Source organism: Oreochromis aureus, linkage group 9 (assembly GCF_013358895.1).
Source record: "Oreochromis aureus strain Israel breed Guangdong linkage group 9, ZZ_aureus, whole genome shotgun sequence".
NCBI classification, from domain to species: Eukaryota; Metazoa; Chordata; class Actinopteri; order Cichliformes; family Cichlidae; genus Oreochromis; species Oreochromis aureus.
Genome location: NC_052950.1, coordinates 6,806,759 through 6,829,687, shown reverse-complemented (window position 1 = coordinate 6,829,687; position 22,929 = coordinate 6,806,759). Strand labels below are relative to the sequence as shown.

Genomic DNA, 22,929 nt, shown 5'->3' with positions numbered 1-22,929 from the left:
CAACAATCTGGAGGTGTTACAAAAGGCAAATATTTAAACAAAATCATTTCTCCATACAACCCCACCCCCCCCCCGCCTGTTTTCACGCTCAGAGCCCTACATACTCAAAAGGAGGAGAGGAAAAGAAAAACGGCAAAGGGCATATTGTTTAACAGCTGGAAGTGTTTCTGTGCACAGATTATTTATACAGTACCCCTACCGCATTACGACTCCATAAAGCTGGAGATATTCCTCCTCTGTGTGGATAGTTGATTCCAATTTGACTGTGACTTTGGCAGAACACAGAGTGGAATAAAACTGTGGGATGTGCGTTCCTCTGGGTGCTTTATGTAGGTATAAAAAGTGAGAGAGTGGACTTGAGGCAATGCCTGTTGATTAATTCTGCAATGTGTACATTAATTAAGTTTCTATCTGTGGTGTTATTGCGTTGCTGTGCTTTATAAGACTATATTCACTGCAGGAGGAAGAAGTAGGAACAGAAAGAAAGCTTTCTGTTCAGGGAAACTTCCTGATGATTTTTGTTCAGGGAATTTATCCTTGGGCAACTTTGTACACAAAGAAAGGAGAAGGCTCAACCTATGTAGGCAGCTGAAGCACAACTGCACAGTCACTAGGCAAACAGAGAAGCGCCAGCGGTGGGAGATCAGGAGGGTTATGAAAACTGTCCTGGTGTAAGATGGCCCCAGTGAGACGAGCTGAAAGTTGATGACCACCGTTTAGGTTCATAAGCTGAAACAGTATAAATTTACACTCTAAAAATTACCTATCCAAAAACTGAAAACTGAATACCTAAAGATCAGCTATCTGATCGTTAGGTAGGTATATATTAATGTTTTCCAGAGCTGCCATTGTCACTTAGCATGCTAACTTTCACTCATTTGTGGGACTCATTTTAGCTCATTTCAGGATTTAATCTCTGTCTGTTTCTTTTGTGCAGACTCCCTCTCCACATCATGGCAAAACGGCTGTCCCTCCCTGAGTCTTGTTCTGCTGGAGGTTTCTTCCTGTTAAAAGGGGAGTTTTTACTCCCCACTGTCACCATTTGCTTGCTCGTATGGGATGATCTAATTGTTGAAGTTTTCTCCGTATTATTATAGTGTCTTTAACTTACAATATAAAACATCTGGAGGCCATGATAAAATCATATTAAATTGAACTGAATGTACTGTTATCACAATTAAGACTTGTTCTCATTTTAAGAGGCCCTAAAGCCAACACTTTAAAAAACACTTTCGGGCCACATCTGCTAATTCACTTCACTGAATGGGTCAATGACACAACACAGACCCCTTTACTGTTGCACAGAAGGCAATACAGATATATATCCAAGTGCTACTTTTAAACTTCCAGCTATTTTTGTAACCCTTCTACAGTTTGTCAATTCCCCTCTGTGTGTTCCTGCTCATAATTTGATTCAGGTTTCGGGATGCTCATCTCAGTATGTGCCTCTATCTTATCTACATAACCTGCATTTTAAAAACTCTCTTCTTCCACCTCAGGCACATGGAAGAGGGAAGAGACAAAAATAGGAATGAGAAAAAGGAAGGAGCAGGCAAGGGTTTGATTTCTTGTTGATGTAACAGCAGCGGTCAACTTGCCCTGTCATCATTCTCTATTCTCCCAAGAAGGTTATTTTGGTGTTCAAACACAAAAAGACACCAAATGAACAGAAATCAAGAGCAACGGTTGTTTAAAAGCTAGACCTGCAGCCCTTTGCAATGCCCAGTTACAATCAAGCACAAGCTATAATAATATCCAGCTAGTGTAACTAGAATTTTTAATAGTTTTGTTGTTATTTTCTGTTTCACAGGTCAAAGCATTTCAAGGCTCAACATCTAATCAAAGAAGACAACAGGATGCAAGGAGAAGTCTGTCATTTTCAGTAGACACACAAATGATAGCCAAAGCTTTCAGATACCTTTAGTTGTTATTTTACACAGCATGATAGGATGATGCTGGCACCAGCATACTTAATCAAGTATGCTGGTGCCAGCATACTTAATCAACTATCACTGGGCCTAATATCCCATTAGGCCCAGTGATGAGCAGTACCTGGATCCTGCCAGATTTTGTCTATCCACTCTAGGTCCGATCAGCTACGAGTTTTTGAGATGGCTGCTCTGCTTACAGTTTCTCCAGACTAGTGGAGCTCTGCAACAAATGAACATGGTGTTTTTTGACCATTTTATTGGTGAAAGCCTTTTTTCAGTCTGGTTACATCACTTTGGTTGGCCATCTGGCTTGGATCTTTGAGGGATGATTAGAAAAATCCTAACTGAAAGATGGATCTTAATTCAAGGACGGTCCTGCTGCGTGCCCACTCGCATACCTTTTTGTCTACGTATAGAGAAGGGATAAACTCCAACAAAGCACAGGCTACAGAAATGTACTTATGTGCAGTCCTCCAAAAGAAAAGGAAAGAAAAAGGAGGGGTTGGGTGATGATGCCATATGTAAATTGGAAAGATAATATTTTTTAATATGTTATTTTTTGGGCCTTTCATTTTTATAGAGAGTGGAGAGTGGACAGGAAAGTCGAAGAAGACGCACAGCAGAGGGCTTTGGATCGGTCGCTCCATTTCACCTTTGCGCCATGTTCGCCTGCTAATCGTGTGATCTAAGCTAACATCAATGTAATCCAGACTCACCTCAGTAAAGCTCAGATTAGTGTGCCGTGACAAAGATTGCTCATTAAATAAAATTCACAGTAATTACAAAGAAGTCTTTGCTTCTTAAATGTGATTTATTGTGTGCAGAAAAATAAGCAAGAAGTGCATTTAATTCATAAAAAGTGAAGGGCCTGTGAACACTTTCCAAAATAACTCATCCACACACCAATGGCCGACATGCTCCCGTAAAGAAAAATGTCTTCGAATGTGAACCCCATTCACTTTAACTGTTCCGCAGCTCTGACTTGAGGGGGCATAACACAACAAGGCTAAGAGACAAATGTGCAAGCGGGTCATAGATGCTACTCAGACTGCTGCTGGATTCAAAACGCCAACTGCTCTGATCTGACTGGGGTCAGAAGTCACTGCTAGGGTGATGCAAAAATCTGGTTTCTGGAGAGAATGTAAGAAACTGAGGAAGAAAAGAGAAAAACGATAGCGTGTGTGTGAGAAAGAGGGGGGTTGCTCCATAGAGACAGATTATCAGGTAAAGCCAGAGGGGTGAGAGGTGAGGATCTGCTGTTTATGCTGGAAACAGGTCAGGGTTGAGCAGCAGGGCAGAGTGGGGACGGGCCAGCCATCCACCTGGAATGGAATGACATGGTATGAACTGCAGACGCTACTCACACACACAAAAACGTCAGCTCACGCTCTCAAAGCTGAACGCTGGTCACATGAAGATCTGGTCCAGCCAAGACCGACTGGTCGAGCAGCCAAAACAACCCACCTATTGTTAGGCAGTAATGCAATTTAGTGAGAGCTGAAAGCGCCACTTTGTTCAGTGTCAAAACATGAAGAGCACCGTGTTTGGGGAGCATCCCCGATGCGTTCTGTGATTCTGCTTTGTCTCACTTTTAGCCAAACAACTACTGTTTAAACTGCAGAGTGCAGCATTTTGCTTCCTATCTATGAAGGCGGTGGCAAGGACCCAAACATAACAACTACAGCTCGAAAAAAGAAAAAAAAAACATTAAAAAAAACCCCATTCTCACAGACAATAAGAAAGGGAGAAAGGGGAGGTAATTTCTTTTTTTCCCCCCTCACAGTGAGTTTTGAAGAAATCAAATCTGAAGTGTTTTGGGGAAAGGAGAGCAGAGGAGTGTGAGGTTTGTTATCTTCCTTGTAGGTGAGAGCAATGCTCATCTGGGACTCACAGATAGAGTCTGGAGATGGAGGGGGTCTGGAATGAGACTGTGTGTGTGTGTGTGTGTGTGTGTGTGTGTGTGTGTGTGTGTGTGTGTGTGTGTGTGTGTGTGAGAAGACTTAAAAAACAGCAGAGGCCAAGCTCCCCCAGGTTTTAGCCCAGATGAAAGGCCAGGATCTGGACTAGATAAGAGAGCAGATCATGGGGGGTCGGGGCCAGCCAGCTGTGAGAAGCAATGTCCAGCGGCCATCTCTCAGCAGCCCCCTCTCTCTTGCGCACACACACACATTACGTGTGGGATAAGTAAATGTGAGAGAGTTAGTTAAAAAGATAAACCTTTCTTGCCTTTCTTAAGATGCAAAAACATCAAAAACCAAAAATGCATCCAAGAGGAAATGACATCATTCCCTACTGTGTAAAGTTATCTGTGCTCCATTGCTTCTGCCTGCATGCATGCCAACTACTCATTTTTGCGCACCAGCTTGTATATGCACGTGTGTGTGGGGGAGAATGAAAGCAGTCATGGGGTAATGAAGTCAGTGTTCTTACAGAGGTCCTTGCTTTATCTCAGAGTGCTGCTGAATAAGAGAGCCAAAGAAGAGGCGCACACGCTGCTAACATACAGCTGCTCCTTTCCACCTCTTCACCGAACAACAAACAGCGAAAGGTGTTGTAAGACAGAACATCAGAACACCATATGGTATTCAGAGCACGCATGCACACACACACACACACACACACACACACACACACACACACACACACACACAGTCACCTGAGCAAATCAATGCAAGAGAGAAATCCATTCCAATTAGGATCTGGCTGCTCTGCCCTGCATGTGGATGTAGATTAATCAATAAAGAAATCCCACCACTGATCTGCCATTCACCATACAGAACACACTGAACTCAGACTCTGGGTGTTTTGCTTTCATTCACTTGCAAAATAAGGAAGTGCATGCACTCGTCTTTTTTATATGAATCCAAATAATTTTCTATTCAAAGGATTCCAAAGTGGTCAGTAAAAAAATGGAGGTCCTGCCCTTTAAAAGCAGGATCCTGTAAAACCCCGACAGCCAGTGACCTGTGACCCGATGTCCACAGCGAGGCCATGCGTCATTCCCTGGGAAGCTGTAACGTCCTCAATCATCCGTGCTTGCAGATGACCCAAATGAGCGTACGAGCACACATAAACAGGCGCGGCCACGTGCACGCAGCTGATGTGGCTCCCGGCTCTGAGCTGAGTGATGTCGACACAGAGGCGAGGTGACAGCAGTGTGTCAAAGTGCATGTAATCGTGTAGAAGTAGGTGTGTGTGTATTCAAGGTCTGAAGTGTTAACGTGGCCCTCCTCCCCCGCCTCGACGCCCTCGGGCATCCAGCGCTGTGTTAGCCATCCAGACTTTGCTCAGCACTAAAACCTTTACCTGACCTTTCCCTCTGCTGTGACATTTGGGCCCTTCTGAGCAGGTCAAACAGCACTAAACAGTGGTGGAAAAGCAGAGGGGAGCTGCAGGAGAAAAGGAAAGAAGAGAGGGATGAGAGCTGTCAGAGATGACAAGACGTGTTACAGGACGGCAACTTGCGACCATTTTAGTTAAGAAACTGCCATCCAAGACTGTACATAACTACACTATTTGCACTGAAATCCACAAAGAAGAACCGGCATTGATGAGATCTCTTAGCTTTGTTTACCTGGTAGTAGGTACAGGCACAGTAGGTTAAACACATAAAAGTATTGATACTCGTAGATGTACAACAGCAGAAGCTGCCTTAACCAGTAAGGAAGCAAACCAGGATTTGGCAAGCCCCACTGTGGACACCAATCTCCAACAAGTATACTAGAAGGCCACCTAGGTGGCTGCTGTGGCATCTCTCTCTCGCTTACTCTGAGTCGTCTAGTTTGAAAAAGAATTTACATAAACTGTTGTTCTGTGACACCAGAAATTTGACCTGCAACGTTTAAGAAAAAAAGATTTGAAAAGCGCTCAAAAAAACAAAACAAAACCCCTCTATACATTGAATGCATCCTCAGGTAAGTGCGCACAAAGCTGGACTATTCTCACACAGCCTTTGTACTAAGGAGACGGCTGGTTAAAGACTGTTTAGTGTCCAGTGGAACATTTGTGTTGCCGCATGCACCTCTGTTGGGTAAGTCCAATAAAAGTTCAGGGATGTAGCGTGAAAGCGGCTTTAGTCATGCAACAAAGAGCCAGCTGGAACTGGTGCAACTGAGACAGCAGTGTTTGAAATTTCAAAATCGCTAAGCTGCCGAGTCAAGTAGGTTTACAGTGAATTGGGCACAAGCAAAAACAGACGTCCAGCGAAGTGGGTGTCAAATCATTTAGCCTTCACCTGGTGACCTCGCAACACCTTTTCACAATCATACCCAGTGCCTGGCAGACTGCAAAGACTTGTTAAAGCATGAAGGCTTTCAACTTTGAGCTTTCTTTTTTTCTTTAATTCTTTTTAAAAGGAAAGACTACCCATCTTGTGAGATTATGTACAATCCAGTCCATTTAAAGCAGCAATCTGAGCCCTGACGTCTCACAGATATTCACTGTCAGATGGATAACTGTGCACGACACAGAGCATTGAGAGGTAGGGCAACATGACCACAGAACAAGACAGTGAGCGCAAGATTTGTACAACCGCCTGATTGTCAAACACATAGATGTTCAAACAACAAGGCCTGTCCAGTTCTATCTATTCTCTGCTGGTCCTTTGTCCATCGTTTATTAATATGCTCCTCCATCCTTGCTGACAGACTGAGCGATATTCATTACTCACAATGAGAAAGCTGAGATCCACAAATACTCCCGCAAATGAAGACTGCACAGAGTTTTTGCTCATGCTGGCCCCGATGAAGAAAAGTGATGCCACTGCAGCCTTGACTGGGGTGCTAAGAAAACACCTGCGCTCCAAGACCCACCTTAATGATCACTCGACGCAATGGGAGAACTTTAATGGGGCCCTGGAAGGGAGGAAGGAAGGAAGCTGCCAGCTTGCTAATTTTAGGCACTCTGCATCTCAGATGAAACACTGGAAATGGCAGAGAGGAGGCGTGGAGAGGCGGGAAAGATTTCTGTCTCTCACTTTTGACTTTCTGCATCGCGTCTCTCTAACCATCATTACTCCATGCATCCGGTATGAGAGAGTTTCAGAGCTCTTTGATTCTCTGAATCATTTCTCCCTCTCTTCCTGTTTCCTAGCCCTCTCTTTCCCTCCCTCACTTCCCAGCTTTCTCTGCCTCATCCTTCCTTTTTCCAACTCTCCCTTTCATTCGCACCTCCCTCCCCTTCTGCCAGTACCTGAGTAAATAAACAGTGTTGTGTGGGATGCTAATTAGAGCAGGTTCAGGGACGCGACAAGCCCAGAGATGGATAAACAGCAAGGTGGGGAGGAGAAGAGATGAGATGGAGGGGGTGGAGGTGGAGGTAACCCACCCCAAGGGCAACGCAACACACGAACACGTCAGATTAGCGGTGAAGGACAGACAAGAATGGTTTTGTCTGGCGGCACTAAAGCAAAGGGAGTGTAGCAAAGCAGAGGACTTTAAGGGGCTGCAGGGGAGTGAAGGGCACTGCCAGAGAAGTGTTCACACACTGGAGGCTTTGGCCATGTTGAGAAGAAGAAAAAATGTTGTGTGAACTTTGTTAATGACGGCTGCTCCTAGAGACCCGGTGTGAGATCAAAAGAAATGCAGATGACTCCAACAGTTAAAACAAAAACAGGTCAATGTGAGGCAGCTTTTCCATATTTAATGTTGAATTGTCTTTCGGGGGTAAGCTGCACGATGTGTAGGTATGGAGGTAATTTTACAAAGGAGAGGTGAACGCAAACAAGTACACTCACACAAGTAATGAATGTACCTCTACATTCATCACTTAAAACATTGCATCCCAACCTTTGGGATTCAACAAACACGTCATATGGGCTCAGGAACGCCGTTATTAACAACAACTGTGACTTTCAAATGTGTTCATAATAAACTGGATCCAGTCTACTGTCCGCTTTCCATTTACAGTTACAAATTAGGTATAAATAAAGAAACTGTCTTTTAGTTACTGCTACATATAACAGGTAATCTTTGTCGTAGGGACAATTTGCAGCACACCTTTGCATCATTTGCAGCCAGAAGTTGTAACAATTTATTCATCCATTCATCTTGTTAGCCAGGTCCACTGTTTGATGCTTAGCTGGCAAATGTAACCATTTATACTTTTAGCTAGCCAAACACACTTTATGCTAATAATTTCCATCTGCTGAGTAATAATTCCAGTTTATCCTCTTTGTTTGGCTGATAATAACATTTTTTATCCACATTAAAGCTAACAAATTTGACCTGCAAGTCATCCTATGAAATTTAAACTTCTATTATATTATTTTTGTGCCCTGTACCCCGAGCACCCATACAGTAACTACTAGTATATAACAGAAACCAAATGGAACCATTTATAAAAGGACCTGATCTTAAATAAATCTCCAAGTGACCTTTAATACACAGTATATGCATTGCCGACTTGTGGGACTCAGTTTGGACAACTTCACAAACTATAACCTGCATTTACACATTATGGAAAGGGGACATATTTACTGTGTCGTTTTGTATGAAACCGTCTAATCCGAGGTGAGACAGATCAATGGGTGCATCTGTACCACAGTAACTAGTTCTGCAGGAGAGCTGGAAACTTTGAAGGTCAGTTCCCCTACTTTTACTTTCACAGAGAGGAACCTAGGTCTAACTTGAATTCTGGTCAGTAGCTTTACTCCCACTGAAAGTTCCTGCTTACAGAAAGGTTCATGATTTTGCTAACAGGAATCATGAGGGAGGTGCCCAAGATTTGATGGCCAACAGACTGAGAAGCCAATGCAGCCTTTGCAGTCCATTTCTACACAGGCAGGGGAAAAAAAACTGAGGGAACTTTACTCTATAGGAAGTTTGATGTCAGGAGTCTAATCAGCCTAATGCTTGTTATGTTGGCACATAACTGCATACAGCAACCCACACAGTCATTTTTCAGATTGCTCCGCTGCATGCCTTGTGATAATTGTTTGTGTTCTATCAGCGCTTGTGCCAGACACCGGGCTTTGTGTTTGCTGTGGGTGCTTTTGTTATGAAATGACAGCGTGTTTGCTTAATCAATCACAATCATCGGCAGCAGCACCCTCCCCTGCAAGAACATTATAGATCATGTTCTGTGGAGACACTATTCCAGAATTTCTGATAGCATAGAATAAAAAAAACTGGGATATAAAAATTGTTTTAGACTTTCTTATGGACATTTCATGAACTTGTAGAGGTTTTGCATTTTCCATCCTCTGAGATAAACCATTTCCTCCTCTCTACTCAGACTGTGTGGATAATGTGTGTGTGCGTGTAGAAAGCGTGAATGTATGGGCGTACAGTTGATGTAAAATTGAAACCTGAAATGATTTCAAATACTCAGAATGAGACATTTTTAAAAATTCAAAAGAAAAATCATTATTTAATCAACACTACTCGAAACTCAAAGCAGGCAGAGATCCACGAGGAGAAAAGATCTTTCTCCTTAAAGCATCTGATTTCTGTCTGTAAAAAGCTACTGCACTCGAACATCAGCTCAGATTTCATTCTTCGGCCTATGATTGTGTGTTTTAAAGCTCAGCGTTCAGATTCAAAGTGACAGACTTTGTCCTAAGTTGGTTAAACTGTTTGATTTCTTTATTACACACACTCTTTAAGTGTTGAATGCACCAGAAATTAGTTTCCTGAGAGACAGTAATTTTGCCCTGTTTAAGTACACTATAACTGTGTTTCTAAAAAAAACTAACAAACTGTAGAACAAAGTGATTTGTAATCATTTGCACTCTAATTATTATTCCTGCAGTAGCCTAAGCTGCTCCAGCAGAGTGGCTCAGTGGCTGACAGTGCTGTGCTCGAACAAACATCTCCCATGGGTGACTGTGTTTAACTGTGAGCTTTACTAAACATCAGCAGGAATGGTCAAATCGCCCTTATCTGCATATATGAAAGTCTTCAGAAATTGTCTCTCTATCTCAGTCTTTGTTCACAGTCCATAAATCGAGCATCTGCTAAGGAGTCTCTGTTGGATTATAAAACCCAACTAAGACAAATGCTGTCTGGCAGGATCAAAGGCGAACTCGGACTGTAATAATCACTGATGCTGCTGTTAAATTAACCAGACGCTGCTCACTCCAGTGGGAGGGATTCCTCTCTTCTGGCAGAGCAGGCGGTGGACCAGGTAAAAGAAAAGACAGGAAGTCTGTGGAAAAACGTTGAAACAGCTTGCAGTCTCTACCCTACCAAGAAGCGGCGTTAACTGATTATGTAATACGCAATCTTCAATGTTGCTCTGAGATGTTTCATGATTAAAAGACATCCCCAGATTAGGGACGCATCACTAATGACAGGGGAAGGAAACCTTGGTGTTACACGGACTTGCATAAGCTTTTAATCTCACGTAAAGTCCAGCTCAAACACTGATGAAGAGATGAGAAAGAGGAAGGTAGGGAGGACTGCCACGTATCTAAGAGGCCGAGGAAGAGAGGGGAAATGTGGGATATGTGATGGCTGGATGGACGAGCTATTTTTATAATGAGGTCAGTGTGAGCTGGGGGATTTCATTCCCCTGGGATGGACACACACACACACACACACACACACACACACACACACAGAAGAACTGTGGTGCTGCGATGCTTCTGCTGAGTGAGACCGTCTCTGTCCACAGGAAGATGAGGAGGAGGAAACCCAGAGCTACCCAGGTCTTTCAGGGATTTTTGGCATACCCTGATTAGTCCATCTCTGCTACTAGAATGAGAGCCGATCTTTAATTATGGAACACAACTTACATTTTCTGATATCTCTAAAATGTTTTAAAATCCTAACATAATGACAGAAAACCCTGCTCTCTACAGCCATCACATAATTTCATTCTCTAGTCCACTTTTTAATTCAAACTTTCCTTAACTTCTTAGTTTTTTTTATTTAACACCTGAAAGCAGCAGGCACAATGTTTTGCTGTGTGCTGGTGTAGCACTTCAATGTCTCTGCATGGGGTCAATAAAGTTTATCTTAAAACAACTGACATAGACCTGAGGTGTTTACCGACTGGATGATCTTTCCTTCCTTTTCAGCTGCTCTCTTTGTGGTTGGTGCCCAGCTTGTGGTCCCCTCCCCCCCAGTCTCCACACTCCTCCTGTGAAGACAAACATTAACCCTTTCACTCATTTTTTTTCTTTCCAAATAGACAAAATCAAAGCAATCACAAAATTTTGAAAAACGCTGACACAGATGTGGTGGATTATGAAGTCCCAAAGGGTTCAAAATTATAATGTGGGATAAAAATAATAAAAATAACAGGAAATAAAGACATAGTTTAAAGAATAATTTAAAAAAATAAAATCAGAAAAATAAGCCAATCAACAATTAATAATAATAATTACCCCACCTAACAACAGAGTAGTTCTGAATATGCTAACTGGCAAGCTAACTAGCAAGGTCGAAACTGTATTATTACTCTGCATCAAAAATAAAGAACCTATCTTAGCAGATAGCTAATCTCTCTGTGATTATGGTGTAAAAAAATAAAGTTATTATATCTAGAGACAATAAAAATAATTAGTGACAATACCTTGAGTAAAACTAATCTATAACTTGCAATTATTTTAATTACTTTAACTTATTTTAACTACCAAAACAAATGCATTAAATATTTAAAATCCCACTGATTTAATTTAATGTTGAAAAAGAATATATATATTCCATTAATTATCTGGTGAAATGTTGAGGTAGTTGATCAGAAATTTAAAGAGCAAACTGGTGTGATAACAGATTATACAGGAGTGACAAGGTTTACACACTAGCATAGCTCTGCATGGCCTGTTTCAGAAGTTTGCGCGCACACACACTATATCAACAAATTCTCTCTTGCAACCCCTCGCTCTCTCTAAATGCCTGTCGCTTCGACCCTCCATTAAGCTGAGCGAGTGCTCGTTTAGCCAACAGTGTCTCAGCAGTTGGGGACGCAGGCTGCCCACTCAGTCAGATCCACCCGTATTAAATAAATAAGGAGCGCTCTTCTGTGTAAATTATTCATTTAACACGCCTTATCCTCCTCCAACAACCTTGTTAGAGCAACTCAGGAGTCGGGGGGGGGGGGGGAGTGTGGCAGGGGTGGGGCAAAAGGAGGAGGAGGGGGAGCCGACACCGCGGCTCATGTGCGACTCAGCAGAACCTGTGGTGCATCTCTAAGCTCTCTGGGCGTTCAGTTGTAGGGGGGCTAATTCGCTCTGACACCTCCTTTGTTTCAGGCGGAAAAGTGCTGCATACACACAGCTCCGCGTTCGCGCGCACGCATACACTCTCTGCACACACTGACATGCACAAACTTGGATTGAAAGAGCACAAGAATGGAATTTTTAGTGCATATTCATATAATAATCATTCTAGTTGTCTGGATAAATTATTGAGAAATGGGAGGCCGGGACACGCGATGGTGGAACGTGAGGGCTGCATTTGTTTTCTTGCTGCCTCAATTCGAGTAAGACAACACAGCGAGTCATCCGCTCTAAACAAGCTGATTCTAATGAGCCGGGATGGGGACAGATAGAAAAATGCTTAACTTCAACAAAACCACCGTCGTAGATTCTAACCTTAAGGACAAATACGCGACAGTACAGAACACCTCATATCAAGAGTGCACTCATGGCACGTCTGAGAAAACATTTATGCAAGCTGGATTAAAGCGCACAATAAGAATCTTTAGCATTTTCTTCATATATATTTTGGAATATAAATATCTCAGTGATCCTTTATTTTCAACTCAAAGTCAGCTGCACTCAAAGAACAGTTAATTCCTCCTGACTAGGTGGTCTAAAAGCTTAAGTAATAAGCTTCAAAGCAGAGTAATTCTTTCCAGGTATGGGGGAATTAAAAGTAAAGTCTTTCATACTTTAAGTCTGAGTTTAACGCCATTTAAGTCTAACCTCACACCATGTGTCACAGTTTGTAGAAAAGAAAGTCTGAATTTAAAGGAGACGGGCTTTTTCTTTATTAGCACACATTACACTAGACTGGTGAGTTCTGACGGTCAGTCTGCAGCCCAATCAGGATCAGCCCGGCGCAGACTGACACACTCACTCTTTCTCTCTCTCTGACTCCAGCGTTCAGGCCCAGAGCGGGAGGTTGTTATGTCAGCTCTGACAGTGCTCATTACCAGCCTCTACGCTCTGGACTGGAGTTAACAGGCTTTGGCGCAGGCGTAGGCCAGTTAGACCCGACTGGTACAATGGAATCAGTGTGTGCATGTGTGCGTGCCTGTGCCGAGAGTTAATCACAAAACATTCTTTCATTTCTAAATCGCACCTCGGGGCCACTGTACATTACAGAGGCACCGATATGCTATGTGCAATGACATCTACTGCTTATTTCCATTCTCGCTTGAGAAAAGTGCTCCATACGAGGGCTGATCGCTCAGCATCCGCATGCCAAAAAGCTTCTGTTGAAGTGTTGGTGCACTGCTGTGCATCATTTCTGATTTATCGTAGAGAAGTTCTCACTCGAGTGTTTGGATGACTGAATGAAAACGAGATGCTTTTGCTCTCTTATCAAGGAGACAAGAAGTTAAACAAAGTTGTTTTAAAATCTAAATAGTCTGTGGAGGAGTATTAGGACCACGTTCAGCAGACGACAACTGTAATCTTCACATTTCGACTAATCTTGAAATTAAGATAAAATGACGCTGCAGTTTAAAAATAATCTTGTCATAACAAGTCACAGATTACTCATTTGCCCGACTCTGCTTGGATAAGCTACCGATACCGATATATCAGAAAACATGCCGACAAAACCATGCAATAAACTTTGTCTGTCTGGGTGTACGGCCTACTGTGGTGACTGTTGTTCAGCAGGTGGGTAGGTTAGTGGGTCGGTCTCTGGTTCGTTCCAGTCCACATGCTTTAGTAGAGCTACTTCAGCAGCGACTGATCTCTGATGGGAGTCACCGCCCCTCGAGGAGTAGCATCGGGAATTGAACCATGGATTTCTTGCTCATTAGACAAATGTATAAACCACTACACTATGAAGGTACTCAGTCTATACAGTCAATCAACCAATTAACCACTTACAAATAGATCTGATCTGAAATTACTGGGTATTAAACCACACCTGTCCACAGAAAATAATTCCAGTCAAGCCACCATGTGCAAGACCAAAGAGCTGACAAAGGACGTGACATGACATGACAAGACCATCGGCAGGAACCTTGATGAGAAGGCGAAAACTATTGCGATCATTTAGAAATGGAAGAAATTTCTGTGTCTGTGTCGAAGTACCAGTTCAAATATGTAATAAGTTTGAACAACTTTTCCTTAAAATAAAAATGCAGAAGCTTCTTACTGTGAGTCGACAGCTGTCACCCATGAAACAATATGTTAAGGAGTGGTTTGCTCCATGTGATGAAAGTCTTTTGGAACTTACAAATTTTCTTGCACGCTTAAATTTGCAGGTTGCAGAAGGGGGGGATTATCCAACCAGTTCTATACATGCCACCAACGTGCGCCACCTAGAGGAAAGACATGGAGCACAAGTCAAGGTTTAAACATTTCTCATTTATGTCCACAGACATTACAACTTACAACATAGAAGCAAAGAGATTTACATGATAGTTGTTTTGGTGTTAGCAGTTATCTGTTGCTGTCATATGGATCATTACACTGGCTCTGGTCTATCCTGCTGCTTTCAGGTGTCTCTGCAGGTCTTGCCCTCGTTCTCTGCCCCTCCCCTCGCAGCCCAGTAACCAGCAAGCGATGCCGGTGATTACACTTGATTAAGGCCTTCTACTTCAAACAGACCTGATGTTTATACAGACCCTGATATGGTGGATAGGATAAAGAGCAGGTTGAGCTCTGTGTTTGTGTCAGCGTGCATGTGTATTTGTGTGTTTGCCTAGATGGGAGGATGAACACCATTACACCTAGGTTTTGTGTACATACAACTGTAATGACAGCCTGTATAAAACATGCGGTGTTGTGTTGTTTATCATTAGGGGTTACTGTAGTTCATCGATGCAGTGTTTCTTCCCAGCCTAATTTTAAAAAGTTATGGAAAACCTACTATCTTAACTTTCATTTAAAAGTCCAATTTTTAGACATGAGTGTGCCCCAACTCACCTACACCTAAATGGACATTGCCGAGTCCGTCGTATTACTTTCCATATTTTTCTAATCTCTAGGCAGAAAGAGGAGGACAAAAGTGTGAGGTGTCCCACAGCTGCAGCACTGCAGCCCGAATTAGCCCCGACCACATGAAAAGCTTTCGTCTCTATTCCAGGCCAGGGCGGGAAAATTACAGCCCTACTCGCTTTACTCTAGCATTAAACCTCAATTAGTGCACAAGTACGCCGATGATGTCATCACCCAGGGACCAGAGAGCCCTGGAAAGAAGGGGCGCTGAACAGTGAGATACGCTCACAAACCATGGCGCTTCGAACTTTCGGGCCCTTCTTCTCAGCCGCTGAGCAACTCAGCTCAGTTTGGCGAGGAATAAGGTGACGCTCGTGTGATACGGCCTAGGACCACACGTTCAGCAGACGACAACTGTAAGGTGACGCTCGTGTGATACGGCCTGGAAAAACAAACGTGCAAAAGAGGCTTGTGGCTTGGTTTGGCTGAATTTACCAGGAATTTTAATCCTGAGATGTAAATGGAGGTTTCCCAAGAGGAGAGAGAGTTCAGCGAGGTAGGACAAGAAAAACTCTGGTTTGACCCTCGGTGACCTGGCAGGAGACAGAGGAGGAGGTGGATGAGGAGGAGGGTGACGAGGCCTGGCTTCTATCCAAAAAAACCGACACACTGAGAGTTCATGCTGCCCTTCTCTCAGCAAACCACTTACATTACACAACAAACTTACATAATCATATGGAGGACTACAAAAACCCAGCTGTAACGGCACCATATCACAATCATACTACATTTCATTATTGCTGTCACATATCTCAGCATTACTTCTGTTAATATGACTGACACTGGCCTTTATACTCATATGTTTTGGAATGAGCTTTTTGGATACAATTTTTTTACTTTTAACGGGCAGTAAGACAAAGTTTCCTTAAAGAACTGAAAAGCCATATCTGGAATTGATCAAATGTAAATCCTAATTAGAACCTAACCTGTAATAAGTGGTATAGTAACCAAACCTGACCTTTTTTGCTTTTTGCTCCCTCGCCATTAATTAAATCGAATAAAATTTGAGAAAAACAATAAGAAATTCTAAAAGTAAGACCCAGGCTCTAATAAAGTAATTCCCTTTTATCAAAAACAGTGCTCCCTGGATGTTTATTGTAATCTAAGGTAGTCCCCATGCTGCGGGGTCACTGTTCCTTCATGTCCTACAAAGAGGGGAGCGACTTCAGTGGAGCTCAGCATGGGATCGCTCGCGGGCATCGCCTTGTACCCTTCTCTTTGTAACACCCTGTGAATAATGCATCGCAGCTCCCAGCATCTTCTCACAGGTTGTTTGAGCGAGCTGCTTGAGGACTACAGGTCCTCTTAGGTGTACCTCCACCTGAAGAGATGGATCGCTCTCACATCTTCAAAGAGAAGTCAGTCAAACCATAGATTGTTAGTACCACCCCGTGGGTTTACAAAATGTTACTCGGTCTCTCACAGGTGCAGAGAAAGAGGATGGGGCCAGCATTTCTCAGAAAGTAGAACAATTTTTTTTTCCCCCCCCTCTCCCATAGAGCCAAGCTCTGACAAAAACTTTGAGCAGCGGTGGGGGTGATGACGGGGGTGGTTGAGATCAAAAGCCTGCAAGTTCCTGGCGAGCGGACCCAATCAGCCGAGAGGACCAAGGAGAGGAGGAGAGACAAGTGCTTCCCTTTTAAATTGATCCCACTGAGACCCTCAAGGTTCCCCTCGCAGGACTCACAGAAAAGCGATAAAAATCTGGCCCTGTGGATCTGACGAGAGACTGGGAGGGGAGAAGGCTGAGAAGAAAGACTGTTTCGGGGGGGGAGAGAGCGGCACAGAAAGAACAGAGAGGCACAGCGAGAGGAGATCAAGGGGAGACGAGAAGGGTGGGCTCATCCTCTGAAGGTGCATCCAGGCGGCGCAGTCGTGTGCCAGCGAAGAACCAGAGCAGTGAGGACCAGCACTATCAGTTATCTAAACCCATGTTACACGTCTGATCATGTGCTCAACCAATCAACCGCGGGTGTATCTTTATTATGCTCGGGTCCTGGCAGCCCGAAACATTGGCTCCTTCCGAGCTGGCCTGAGATCAGACTCTGGATGAGGCCGGTGTCGTTATCCACAGCATGCTGGGGCCTCAAAGAAACACGCGCTATCAGAGCAACCCAGAGACCCCACAGCGTGCCAGACTCACCACAGACCTGCCCGAGTCGCCAACACAAACACCCAAATGTGCACAATAAGGTGCTGTGAATTTGCATTTCCTTCCCAGATCCACTGGATGTAGTTCATAGTAGAATAGAAAAGTTATTATCAGCTGGGGGTCCCCGTTTTTAAAAGCGGAAAATTCAACAGCAAATGCATGCATCTTGTCAAAGTGACAGAAAAAACAAAGAAAATAATCATCTGCCAATCTCATTTTTCACAAGTTAGACTCCATAGGTTCTGAAACGTCCACAGGAAGCTCTTTGTCTTCATTAGAGAATGTGTATGAAATAAAGCATACCTGGTTACAAAGCAAGAAAATGTAGCCAAATAACTGAAATACATAGTTAGGTTTATAGGTTAAATTCAGATCCTAGACTGTGCTTACAGGTTTTTCCCCCATTTGTGCCTTAAACATGACACAAAATGAGAATAAATAACAGAAACAGTCACCCAAAGCGCCAGTTTATAGCGTCAACATGTTATGGAAGTCCTGTGACGCGTATGTTTCCTGCAGGGTCATCCTGGTAAAAACTGGGGGTGTCTGAAAAAGATTTCAATTGCAGTGACAGAGCCATGAGTTTGAAGGCTGTAAACTTCTATCCAATAATATACAAAGAAATTACTCTATCATAATTAGCTTCTTTTTTTGTGTGTGCAGTTAATGTTATATGTGGACTCACTGCATACCAAGTATTTCACTTCATAAACCTTTTCAATTAAATATAAACTTTATGTATTTGATTGGCAAGCACAGTAGGGTCTGGATGGCACTGCTGTGCACTATACTCACTCTTTGCCTCTACTCCAGCAACAGCTGCATACGAGTGTGAACCCTCGGGCTCAAAGTGTGCTTGAAAACAACTAGTTTATATGACGTGCCTCTGACCGTCAGACGGAAACATTTTGCACCTTTTTTTCTCAAATGGTGGCACTCGAAGGCGGGGTGGCATTGCGGCTGTCATGGAGGGGCGATACGGGATAATTGTGTAACTGTGGGGATAATGACACACGTTTTCACACGGCTTCGCACGGAAGCCACTTGTGGTGATGCACGTGGTTGTAAACATGAAAACTGAACAGCCATGTGCAGTGCTGCGAGCTGAGAGTGCTGCAGAAAGCTGCAGAAATGTTCGGACGCAGTGTAGCGAGAGGTGTGGAGGAAGGAAGGTTCAGATGCCGTCCGACCTGCCGACAGCCTTCTGTTTTTTGAAGAGTACACCGGCTCCTTCATTTTCATCTCTGTGACTCACTGCATCAAGCACACAAAAAGACAGGAGCTCTTGGAAAGAGACTTAGGAGGCAGTGGAGGATGATGGCACGCTCTCTGCACCGCCTTCAACTTTGGACATTTAGAACAGCTATAAACACTTTTGCCTTTAGACATGGTCAGACACAAAGTATGAAGCATGAAGTACTTAATTTTAGGCATTCTGAGCCTGTTAGCAGGAGCAGGAGGTGGCAGGTGAGAGGTGAAGTCAGAAGGAAGCAGGCGGAGGAAACGTGAGCAGAGAAAAAGAAACATTCCTTTAGCGTCACATGACTCGGCCAGAAAGAGGCTCTGGCGGGCTAACTCTGAGCAGTTTACCCCAGCGTCATGACGTGAGTGACTAGATAACAGAGCTCCATCTGATAATCACATACTCTGCTATTGCACTTCTTAGCTGTGTGACTGTAGCAGGCCACAATAAGACAGCCAAACTGTGATGGATAGCCCACGCTGAGCAAGAATAACTTACAGCCTCATAAATAAGCAGATCTCTACTAATATGATTACAGTAGCCCTGAAGCTGACCCCCCCCACACACACACTCCTCCTCTCCTTACGACAAGCACCCTGAAATCACGTCAGCGTTCAACATCAATATTTTGACATTTCATTCAGCTGACTCTCCAGACGGAGCCATTTATTTAATTAGCCGAATCAAAATTGGCAGGAGCGGCAAATTCAACTGAGCCCCAGTAACGTGACTGGGGCTCAGTTGCCACAGGTAACCTTTTTGGAAGGACTTACTGTGGCAAATTGATTGCTGAGAGCGCAGACTCATCATGAGTGCTAATTTTCAGAAGCGGCGCACGGCGGAGCAGGGAAATAAGAGGCTCTATTTATAACAGAAGGAAACAGCAGAGGGGGATTAGCCTGTCATTAGAATAAAAGAACCCAGAAGAAGAATCAATTTCAAGGTTTAAAAAGCTGACAAACTCAGTTCACTCACTCACTCTCTCTCCATCCTTCGCTGCTTCTGTCTCCGAGCTCACCTCGGACAGACCAGCCTACGGTCGGCCACATATGAGCTTTCATTGAGGCGTGAAGCTCGGATTTCACCCTCTTCCAGCTAAATGGAAAACTAAAACAGTTGTGTTGTTTTAATCTAACAACGCCATTGCTGCAGTCACCTGAAAGAGTATCACACTGCTGCTTTTTGTTTTAAGGAAATACTCCATCATTTTATTTTCTGTGGGTTTGACTTTGTGGGGAACAAATAGCATTGAAAGCTTGGTTAATCCACACTCTGTACTTTGTTTTTCAAAAATATCATCCAGCCAGATAATCCTAGCAGAGCTGTCACTATCACTACATTAAATCTCTTTGGCATGAGCCGCTTTGTTTACAGATTTCACGCTGCTCATTTCAGCGTTCGCCTCCTACAGAGGGAAGTGAGTGTGTTTGATTTAGAGGCAGATGAAATACTAAAGATGGCATAACCGAACGCGTGCGGTTCACCTCTTATTGCAGATGAAAATAAGGAGGAGGACAATGACGACTCCCGTGCCAAAATCTTTCATCGAAGGTGATGATAGTCCTGTGCTGCCAGGAAGCTGTGACAGCATCCAGGAGACAACATAATAAAACTAAACTGCACAGCAGCAACAAAGAACGTCTCGCTTTTAGCAAGTCATGCTCACTAATTTTACTCTTGGTCTTTAAAAGAGCAGCTTTGCACAAAAGTTCAAAGTAATTAATATTTATCTCATGCTGGGCCTTAGTTAATCCAGCTGTTTTAGGTCTTGTCCCTGTGTGTCTAGGACACAATTTTAGTTTTAGCATTCTTATACATATAGAATTCTAGGCTTTTAGTCCATTTTCAACCAACAAATCACTGAGTTGACCTTCAAGGCCTTGGTGGATGTAAGCCTGACTTTACTGGATTGTTAACATGACCCCACTCGACACCCCTACAAAATTTGATCACTGTATATCTGAAACTTTTCCAGCTACTTGGTTGCAAATAGAATGACAGCAAAAACTACCAAAAAACCTCGTTGGCAGAGATAAGAACAGAGAAGCTGTCTAAAACTCTGAATTCACCACTGTAACAGTGTATGTCAGAAAATAAAGAAGGCCACCTTAGATAAGACACTGAGGTACTGTAAGCTTCATATGATTTGCATTGTTGTAGCTGTAAAACTGTGAGGATGACCACCATCACTGTGAAATATACACTCTAAAATCGCTGAGTTGCTCAGCGAGGTCACATCATCCAACTCCTGTGCTGCCAGTGACCTCTCCTTTCCATCAACAGCTCACTGAATTATGTGACATTTTCATTACTGGCACGCTACCTGGTCTACCTCCAGGTGTGTATAATGGAGGCAGCCCTGGAAAACCACCATCTCCCAGCATGCCGTTGGGAATTGGACCAGGAAGGAAGCTTAGAGCCGATTACCAGGCTGAGAGGCAACCCAAACTGTGTCATCTTCCCATTCCCTCAGCACAGAGCCCTCACCCCCCTGACCCAGGCCATCGTGTGCCCGGCGTTTCACCGGGGCACGTCTCTGGGATAGGAACCGCACAGGAAGCAGCGCAACTCGACAAGGACGGGAACTCGCGCGGGGGGGAGAGGGCTGGTGGTGAGAACAAATCACAGAAAAGTAAACTTTTCCACCAACACCATATCGCAGCAGAGGAGAGGCAAGCGGGGCGGGGGCACCGGCACATTCCTCATTTGGGGAAGCAGCTAAGCTGGCTGTAGGAGGCGGCAGCGGAGGGATTTAGCGGGCCTCAATAGCGAGGATGAAATGAAGACAGGCTCGCAGTGTCGCCTTCAGAGGATGCTGCCAAGAGTCATCACATTACTGATACAGAGGCAGGAAAACAGATTCAATTAATACACTGCAGCAGACAGTAATGCTGGACTCTTCAATCCAATCCGCTTAGAGAACGTCTTAATAGCGCATGAGAAGGAAGAATATTGTGCTAATTTGTCTTGTCTGTGGAGCGCTCCGACATCCCCCATTGATGTCGACATCCCTTTAACATGAGGTTAGTGGGTGTTTGGCCTCCCCTCCAGTCATTTGTGAGCTGCAGAGCCTGGAAATGATTAGGCCTGGGAGGGCAATTAGCCGGAGCATCGCCAAGCTAAATATAGTCCAGCTTGGCCCGGCGCTGCTCCTGGGTCACATCTACACTGCAGCCTCTACGCAGGCATGTTAGCGCAATCTGGATCCCGTTTTGTTTTATGACTGATGCGAAGGCCGCGCTGACTCAGGCCAGATAACATAACTCAGCCGTCGATCAGGTGTCTCCAGGGGAAAGGGAGTGGGAAGGAATCACGTAAGGAAGAATAAAGAGATGAAGTTTAAAAGAAAAGCACATGTTAACCGTGATGTTCAGAAAATACCAGTCGACTCTATGAGCTGTACAATCGAAACCTTTTGGACTTATTTCGTAAGAAGCTGCCTCAAATGAAGCATGGTTGGGAAAACATGCTTTCCCACAGCCTTACAGCAGCTAAACGGTATGCAGGGAAGGAATTCTTTCCCATCGCACAGCTCCCTGCCCCGCCAGTCCCCTCTAGTATCTCTAACCCCGAGTGAAGAAAAAAAAGAAAGAAGAAGAAAAGGGGGAGATTTTATCCTTAAAAACAGGAGGTTCGCCCACTCGTTCACCTGGGACGGCTCTTGGATGGAGGAGGCAAGCTAGAGGGTTATAAGAGCCTGGGAATGTTTAACATCAAGAAAGCAATCAGAACGTAGCCGGAGCTCTGGGAATTAAGACAGGAAACATGGAGAGTAACCCCTTCCAGACTGAGAGGAAGGAGAAGAGGAAGTGATTTAGGTTTGGTGGCAAATTCATACTGTTACCTGAAAGTGTAAACTTCATTTCCGCCGATCTAAATGAAGCCATTTCACAGAAAGACTGAAAAGTTTCACTTGTGCCATCTTAGCCAGATCTCTAATGCCTACATCAGTGATCACAAGGCTGATGAGAGGCTCAAACATGATATAAGAAAAGCACTGGAAAAATAAAAAAAAAAAAGCTCAACATAGGCTCTGCTTCAACTTCCCGATCACTGGCTTGACCTGGTGTATCTTTCAGCACAGTATACTTGTGTAGACCGAGGTGAAACATAAGTGGAAATGTTCTGGCACTACACTGAGCTCAGCACAAATTGTACAAGACAGCTCAGGAAACAGAGGTTTGCTTTGTGCCCTGAGCAGAGAGCATTTATCATCCAATAAAACCTGCAGTAAGAGATCTATTCCTGCACCGTCCTCTGACCCACAAGTGGCATCAAACAAGACCAAGTGTCCATAGGAACTCAGGAAACACATGATAGAGAGAATTTTTTTGTTAAATTTAACTTAGAATTGGGAAAATAAGTTGAAAATCAACACGTAATTTTTTTTTTAAACCCCTGTTCTTGCAGGACGCGGTCAAAATCCTCCCAGCAGTATAGAATATTTTCTTGGGTCTCTGTATCAACTTTGAAATTC

At 43.8% G+C, this 22,929-nt stretch overlaps 1 protein-coding gene across 4 annotated transcripts in view; it reads right to left on the bottom strand.

Moving 5' to 3' along the window:
* The window catches only part of znf438 (zinc finger protein 438), a 51,965-nt gene that overhangs the window by 6,182 nt on the left and 22,854 nt on the right, over nucleotides 1-22,929 (bottom strand). For 2 of the 4 annotated variants that reach the window (XM_031754817.2, XM_039617437.1), the window contains exons 2-3: nucleotides 14,294-14,378; nucleotides 10,922-11,012 (exon numbers count right to left, since the gene is read on the bottom strand). The gene's annotated coding sequence lies outside the window, so the exon portion shown is untranslated. Of the gene's footprint in view, nucleotides 1-10,908; nucleotides 11,013-14,293; nucleotides 14,379-22,929 lie in introns of all 4 variants that reach the window. The other 2 variants (XM_031754809.2, XM_039617438.1) reach the window with 2 other exon arrangements.